This window comes from Monodelphis domestica, chromosome 5 (assembly GCF_027887165.1).
Source record: "Monodelphis domestica isolate mMonDom1 chromosome 5, mMonDom1.pri, whole genome shotgun sequence".
NCBI classification, from domain to species: Eukaryota; Metazoa; Chordata; class Mammalia; order Didelphimorphia; family Didelphidae; genus Monodelphis; species Monodelphis domestica.
Genome location: NC_077231.1, coordinates 319143711 through 319151953, shown reverse-complemented (window position 1 = coordinate 319151953; position 8243 = coordinate 319143711).

The following is an 8243-nucleotide window of genomic DNA, read 5'->3' as shown; positions in this document are numbered from 1 at the left end:
GAATCTGGCAAAGATCTGCCAATGTCCCTTAAATTAGCGAGGTTGCATCATCAGGGCTCTCCACCCAGGATTTGTTTGTTTTCCTAGGAAACATCACTTTGAGGGTTATTTTTAGCACATCAAAAGAGTGATGATATTTTTAACCATCCCAATATAAACAACAGTGCCTAGAGCAAAAGGGTAAACATAGGCATGTTTATCATTTTCCAGGCTAGCCAAATGCTCTTTAGCTGGCCATCCTTCTACCTCAATAAGGAGATTCATCTTCTGTGGAATTTCATCTTGTTCATTCACTCAGGAGAGGAGGTTCTTCAGGGGAAAGATGGCTCTCTAGAATGGGCTAGACATATCCTATGTGCTGTGCCCGAGCTTCATCTCTTACACTGCCCATCTACCAGCCTGAGTTCTTGATATAGGAATCCAAGGACAGAAGCCAGTGCCAGGAGAAGGAGCTGAGGATTAGAGAGTGAAGCAGGAACTTGTCATGAAAAGTGGTACTAGAGGCAGACCCAGCCTTTCCCTGCCTTGCAGTTCATTGCCAGCATTCATTTTTGTGTTGTCCCAGATGGTTTTCCCATCTCTTGGCTTCTCACATTGCTGCACCCCAACAGAACATAGAGCTCCCAGACCCTTGGAAGCCAGCCAGCAGGAGCTGGGGGGAGGGAACTGGTCGAGGCATCTCCTATCCACAACTTCTGCAACCTGTAGCTCAGGTGTATCACATCAGACAGACACGGGTTTATGGATGTCCCCTGCATGAGGAGCAATTTCAAATGCGGGGCTCTTTCCCCTTCCCTGCAACTGTCCCCTGAGGAAGTCCTCCTTCCCCTGACTCTTCTGGGCTTGACAAAAGGCAGCAAAACTACCAAGAAAGTACTGGTGGCTGAGCCTTGGGGCTCACCTCTTCCCTGATCTGGCAGAATTAATAAGGAGACTCTTGGATATTAGGCCCAGAGTCCTGGATTTCTCCATCATCGGTTCTGATTTGGAAACAATATTACAGAAATTATCAAAGGCACTTTGTAGCCTGCCAGGCAAGAGGTAGTATTCAGAAGAGTTCCATATGCATATATATATATATGTATATATATACATGCTGACATAAAAATACATTATATATATGTGTGTATATATATGTGTATATATATATATATATATATATATATATATATATATATATGTAATAGCTAGAGCACCAGGCCTAGAGTCAGAAAGACTCATCTTCCTGAGGTCAATCTAATCTTAGATACTTGCTAGCTAGGTTACCTTGGGCAAGTCACTTCACCCTGTTGGCTTTGGTTTCTTCATCTATAAAATGATCTGGTGAAGAAAATGGTCAACCACTCCAGTATCTTTTCCAAGAAAACTCCAAAGGGGCCACAAAGAGTCTGACAGGACTGAAACCATTGAATAACCACAAATATAAGTCTCTCTCTACCCTCAGATACGTATATGGTTATGATGTGGTATTTGTGCATCACTGAAGCCTTCACTCAGTCCTCTACATTTCCCTGGCTTACCCAAGTCCATTTGGAGAAGTTGAAGCCACGAGGGAAGGACTGAATCATGGAAATGCAAGCAGATTTCCCTGCTGTGTTCTCCACTAGAACAGAGTATGGCCACCAGTTTATTGTCTCACAATGATCTTGAGAAGACAAAGGCTAAAGATGAGGTGGAACAGAGCTGGAAATAGTAATTACAGCACAAAGGTAGAAGGTGGATACAGGTATGGACCAAAGGTTGGGCTTGGAACATTCTAGACCCAAGTCCTGCATGCCAAACAGATGCGTTCCATTATCCTGCCCAAGTTCAGCAGCCTTTCTCCATTAGGAACACATTTCCATAGTTTCTTCAGGTTCTCAATACCTAGTGTACCTGCGGACTGTTGCAGACCATCAAACTCACCAGCTCAAAATAAGAAGACAAGCCTGGAGTCCCAATTCCACAACAGAAGTATTCATTTATTCAGTAAGCATTTAAGACACATCTACTATGTGCTATAGTAGAAATATTTATTAGAACTACAAAACATTAAAATGTAGGGGGTACTCAGGGAGGGGTAGTATCTCTGGTATGGAGGGCTTGTCATGCCCTCCTAGGGCAGCTCTCCAGCCTCTGACCTCCACCTGACACCCAGCTCTCACTTGTGGCTCTCAGTAGCTGCTAGCATGCAGCAGCGGCCACACCCCAGACAAGGGCTTCAACAGGCCGGCCAAACCTTGTGAGGGTAGCCATCGGGTCATCGACCCCTGGTGAACCAGGGCTTTGCTCACCCAGCATGTGAAGACTGCTTCGGCTGAACAGACGGAAGAAACCAACAAGAAGGTTCAACGGCTGAGATGGCAACGCAGCAAAGCACTGTGGAGTGCTCAGGGCGTGTTGGAGCACAAAGGACAACACGGCCATCCAATGCAGCTGAGGAAGTCTCCAGGTGTAACAACCTTTTGTGCCACTGGACCCAGGCTTCCCACGCCGAGAGAGTGGGACTGTCTCTGTGCATCGACTTTTCCACTTAAATCTCCTTCACGCACAAGTGTCTTTGTGCACACTCATCTATCATAGATGAAAACGCACAAAGACGATCGTCATCCTCGGTTACCGAGAGACTACTACCACTATGTGCTAGACGTTGTCCTATGCCATAAGAATGCCAAGGCAAAAACAAGTCAGCCCTGCTCTGAAACTGCTTACGTGACTCAGGCTGAGGGAAAGGTGACACCGTCGCACAACCCAAGTCACAGAGACATGCAGGCCATGGAGAGACCGAGACAAATTTGGGGGGGGGAATGGGATGAGGGAAGGTTGCCGGTAGCAGATTGCACAAGTATTTGTTTAGACCAAGAAGGGTTTCACTTTACTAAATTAGCCTTTCTTACTAGGCTATGTCTAAGCTTCAAGATCACCCTGAGAGTCACAACACAGTGCCTGGACACTGTAGGCATTTAATGAACACACGTGTGTACCGTTCTATTATGGAGTCAGGGAGCCTCAGCCTCCCCAGAGCTGGTAGTTCGATTATGTTGTCACAAATGCTTGATACATTGAGATGACAGAATCACAGAATGTTGTTGTTCGACGGGCATCTTCTTTTCCCCAAACCCGATCAGAGATTTCCTCAACAGCTTCCCAGACACGAGGTCACTGTGTCTTTGATAGAAGATCCCCAGTGGGGGGGAAGGGGGGCAGCACGTGTTGGTAGATGCTAAATAATCAAGTTTCCAGAACAAATGCCCACATTCCTTCTGAGTTCAGTCTGCATTATCCACATTTTCTCCATCACTTTCTCAAGTCCATAAATCGACAAAACAATATACGGATCCCTGAAGGGTGACACTTGCCAATTCTGATGCATAAACACTCACATGGAAAGTTGATCCATCGGTAGGATCTGACTCCAGCACACCCCTGGAGGGAGTCCATTCCCTCTGGGGACAGTTCTCGTCGTTAGGAGGTTTGATCTGTCAGCAAGCCCAGATTTGCCCTTTGGATATTATCCACATTGCTTCTTCTTCAACCTTTGGGACAGAAAAGAAAAGCAAGTCCCTCTTCTACCCAGCATCCCTTCTGAGACTTGAGGACAGCAGTGACATCCCCACCCAGTGTTCCTTCTCCAGGAGAGACACATCTGGTTCCTTTAAGCATACTATACATCACTTAGTACCAATCCCTTTATCATCCTGGCTGCCCTCTTCTGGATAGTCTCTGGATTGTCAACATCCCTTTTTAAAATGTGGCATCCAGAACACAGGAGACAATGCTGTCCATCCTGTCCAACTTTCTGTGACCCCATCTGGGTTTTTTTTTAAACTCTTACCTTCCATCTTGGAATCAATACTGTGTATGGGCTCCAAGGCAGAAGAGTGGTAAGGGCTAGGCAATGGGGGGGTAAGTGACTTACCCAGGGTCACACAGCTGGGAAGTGACTGAGGCTAGATTTGAACCTAGGACCTCCCATCTCTAGGCCTGGCTCTCAATCCACTGAGCTACCCAGTTGCCCCCAATCTGGGGTTTTCTTGGCAAATACATTGGAGTGATTTGCCATTTCCTTTTTCAGTTCATTTGGCAAATGAGGAAACTGAGGCAAATAAAGATAAATGACTTGCGGAGGGTCATCCAGCTAGTAAGTGTCTGAGGTTAGATTTGAACCCAAGAAGATTGAATCTTCCCGATTCCAGGCTCAGCACCCTATCCACTGTGTTACCTAGCTGTCCCTTTTGTATGTGAAGACAGTCGTTTATAGAATGGAGAAAAGGAGGTTTGAAGCTGATCCTACTCTCACCCTCTTCCCACTCTCTCCCCCTAAAGCTGTAACTAGAAATTTTCACACTTGGGCAGACACCATCATCTAAAACTAAGAAAGAGAAAGGAACCCCAATTTCTAACAGCCATGAAATCTGTTGCATACCCCAAATCATTGGGGTCTTAGTGCTCCTGGATTATTAAGATTGAACCTCACACCTTTCAAAAAATTAAAAACCAATTTATGTTTGCTTAAGAGTTTTCAAGGGGTCTCTAAAGGCACTCTTGATTTGGTGGGGAGGGTGACAATGGGCGATGGAAGGTAGTCTTTGCCTATTGCCTTCCTCCCCTGCCTAGATCACTGCTTGGAGCCTGAGCCACCCTGACTGCGCCCAGTCTTAGTCCCTGCCCTCCTCTCCTTAGAGACAGAGCAGCAGCAAATAGAGGACCCCTGTCAGAGCCTGTTCTTGGGCACTGCTCTCACCATCCCTCCCAGTACAATAACTTTTCCACCAGCTGTCCTACCCCTTGCTTTCTTCCCCAGGGTAGTACAAGTGCTATCAGCATCATCTGATTTTCTCACCCTGAGGCAAAGCCTTAGTTACCCAGCCCCGGTTACAGTCCTACTCCCTGTAGCAGTCTTTCTGTTAGGAACATTACTATTTCCCCATTGCTCCAGTTTTAAGCATGAAGAAATCTCTGTAAACAATATCCATGTCTCTAAGGTACAAATATGCTTGGAATGAGCAGACTGAGCATTCATCCATAAAAAGCTTAGCGAGAATGGTAAAAGATGATGCAGAAAGGAAATTCGTAATTAAGTGTGAAACGTGGCCTCCATCCTTGCACATCTGTGCACAATATGATGTGTCCCAGCGTCCCTATGGTCTTCTCCAACTCCTTTGAGGGTCGGTATTGGAGGTCACAGGTTCAAGACTAGACTTTCCTTCTAGGTTTCGCTAATTTGTTCATGTCATGGCCTGGTCACAACACGTTTATCATTTGGGGGCAAGGAGGAATAGCTGGAGTGGGGGGAGATGATCTGTCATCTTTGGGGGCACTTTCCATGGAAAGAGGAAAGGAAGGACTCCGAGCGTATCAGTGATCTGTTGCCCCTATGAACTCTGCCTAAGAAAGATGCAAGGAGGAAAGTCGCAATAATGGCAGGGATCCATTATGCCAACATTATGAGATAGCAATCGCAATAGGAATGAGGCAATTCAGGCATGAAATAAGTTGTCAGCCTGAAAATAAGGTTACTTGAAAGAAGAAGTTTAAGAAGGAAGGAAGGAAGGAAGGAAGGAAGGAAGGAAGGAAGGAAGGAAGGAAGGAAGGAAGGAAGGAAGGAACAATGCTGCTCAAGGAAGAATAAAGGCATGGAAAACTACTTGCACAAGGTCAAATCCTGGGGACTGAAGCTCTTTGTGGGACTGGCAGTGAGTAGTAACAGGTTTGGAATCTGGACAAAGAAACATGACAAAAGTCTTATCAATGACTTAAATGAAGGCAAAGATAAAAAGCTTATCTTATTTGCAGATGACAGAAAGCTAAGAGAAAGAGACAGACAGACAGACAGACAGACACACACACACACACACACACACACACACACACACACACACACACACACAAAGAGAAATCCCTGATCCAGGATCATCAGGAAGGACAAACTCTAACAATGAGCCAAGGTGAATAAGGTGAAATTTAATAGAGAGAAACATAAAGACCTCCATGTGGGATTGTAAAAGATCATCTGTGCTAGTACAGTACAACACAGATGTGGCTACACATATTTGTATTCTGTGTTTATATTGACTAGACTAACTTTTATTTATTCTGCATGAAGCTATTCTCTCCCTTCTTATACATGTGCATATTGTTTCCTCCTCTAGCCTGTGAATACCTGGAGGGCAAGAGCTGTCTTACTCCTTTCTTTATCAGCCCGGCTCTTTGTGCAGTGCTTAGCACACAGTAGGCATTTTAATAAACGCTCCTTGATCAATTCCTTCATATACCATAGTCAATGTGAAAGAGATGGGGGGAGTAGATCGCAAGTTTAATATGAGTCAATAGTATGACATGGAGGTCAAAAAGCTATCTTTGTCTTTGGTTTTTGTTTTGTTTTGTTTTTTACTAAACCTGTGGTCTCATTGTTCATTGATGGCTAGGATTATTTTTGTCTTGATTCATAGTTCCAGCCCTTAACCCATAGTAGTTCCTTAATCATTGCTTGTTGATTGATTAGTAAGAAGCTCCCAGTGCAAGGATTCCTAACACCAAGATGAAGAGGTGCTTGTGGAGCAAAGTATCATCCTAGAGAGTTGCTGGGTTGCAGAGAGGTTTAGGGACTTGTCCAGGGTAGCTCTACCATAGCCATAGCCTGACCCACAAATTTTTACTTCATCAACAGAGGCAGAAATAGGACAAATGTCCCACCAAACTCTACCCTGGCTGGATTGCCCCAGCAAACTCAAGGGAGTTTAGAGGAGGGCAACCAGAATGTGTTAAGGCCCTTGAATCCATGTCATAGGAGGGTGGGAAAGGGAGCTTAGGATGTTTTACCTATAGCCTGGAAGGGGTGGGGGAGGAGGGTATTGAGGGGGGGGGGAGTAGGTTGGGGATAGAGTCAGCTCTATTTATTTCAAGTGTTGTTAGGTGAAGGAAGGATGAGGCTTCTGGTTCCAGAGAATAGATCTGGGACCAGTGGGTGGAAAATGCAAAGGCAGGTTGTAGACCCAAAGGTGCTTCTCACAGTCAATGGCTGCCGAGTCTTGTCATTTCCACTTCCATGGCACATCCTGCTCTCTCCATCCCTCTCTCCATCCACATCACCCCAATCGCCATTCATTCCCTCATCACTTCTTGCCAGGACTTTTTGCAAGAGCCTGATTGCTCGCCCCATCTCAAGTCTCTTTCCACTTGGAGCCATTCTGTGTACAACTATCAAACACAGAACTGGCCCCATCACTCTCCTGCTGAAGAAGCTCCCGGGGGCTCCTCCTGGACCTTAAGACAAACTACAACCTACTCCTCTTGGCCGTAAAGTCCCTCACAATCTGACCCAAGTTTGTTGGTTTGTTTCCAGGCTGCAAGCACATTACTCGTGGCCCTACACTTTCCATTTCAGGCAAACTGCCATCTTGCTATTCCTCGGGCACCAATTCCATTTCCCATCACTGGGACTTTGCATAGACTGTGGTCCATGCTTGGAATGCACTCCCTCTACTCGGTTCAAGGGAAAACTGCACCGATTCCCTATTACTTACCTCACACACACCTATCACATTGTATATTGATATTTTGAATTTGTGTTGTTCCTCACTCTGCTCCCCATCCAAACCGAATCAAAGATCCGAAGGGACAAGGCTGGGTTTTGTCTTTATTTCCCAGCATACAGCAAGTGCTAAATAAAGAAATGCTTTGGGACTGAATGAATCAATGGATGATATGAGGACAAGTTCCCTAATAATGAAAGCCATGCCAAAATACTCAAGTCTAGCTCGGAAAAGAGTGAGTTCCTCATCATCGGAAGTCTTCAAATGGAGTGTGAGGAACCGTGTAGAGAACTGAGTTGCTCCCACTGAACCAGTATAGATCTCTTCCAATTCTAGCATCTTATGTTTCAGTACCTCTAGAACTAAGCACTGTGCCTGGCACAGAGGGAGCATTTAATAAATATTTTTTGCATGGATCTGTCTGCCTGTTTGCCTTTCTTGAGGGCAGCTATTTGTTTGTTTTTGTTTTGGTTGTGTGTGTGTGTTTATCTTCAGTGCTCACCACCAGTGCCTGGCACACAGTAGGGACTTAAATGCCCATTGCCTGTTATTTGCTGTCTCTCTTTCTCTCTCTAGTTAGCTACTGTCTTCAATTCCATCACATTCTTTATAAAATTCTATGTTGCCAAGACGATGAAATAGCCTCAGTCTACCCAGAGTTAATACCCAGAGAAGGAAGCAATAGAAGGAGAAAATGATGAAATTTATAACGTACAAATATTGGACATT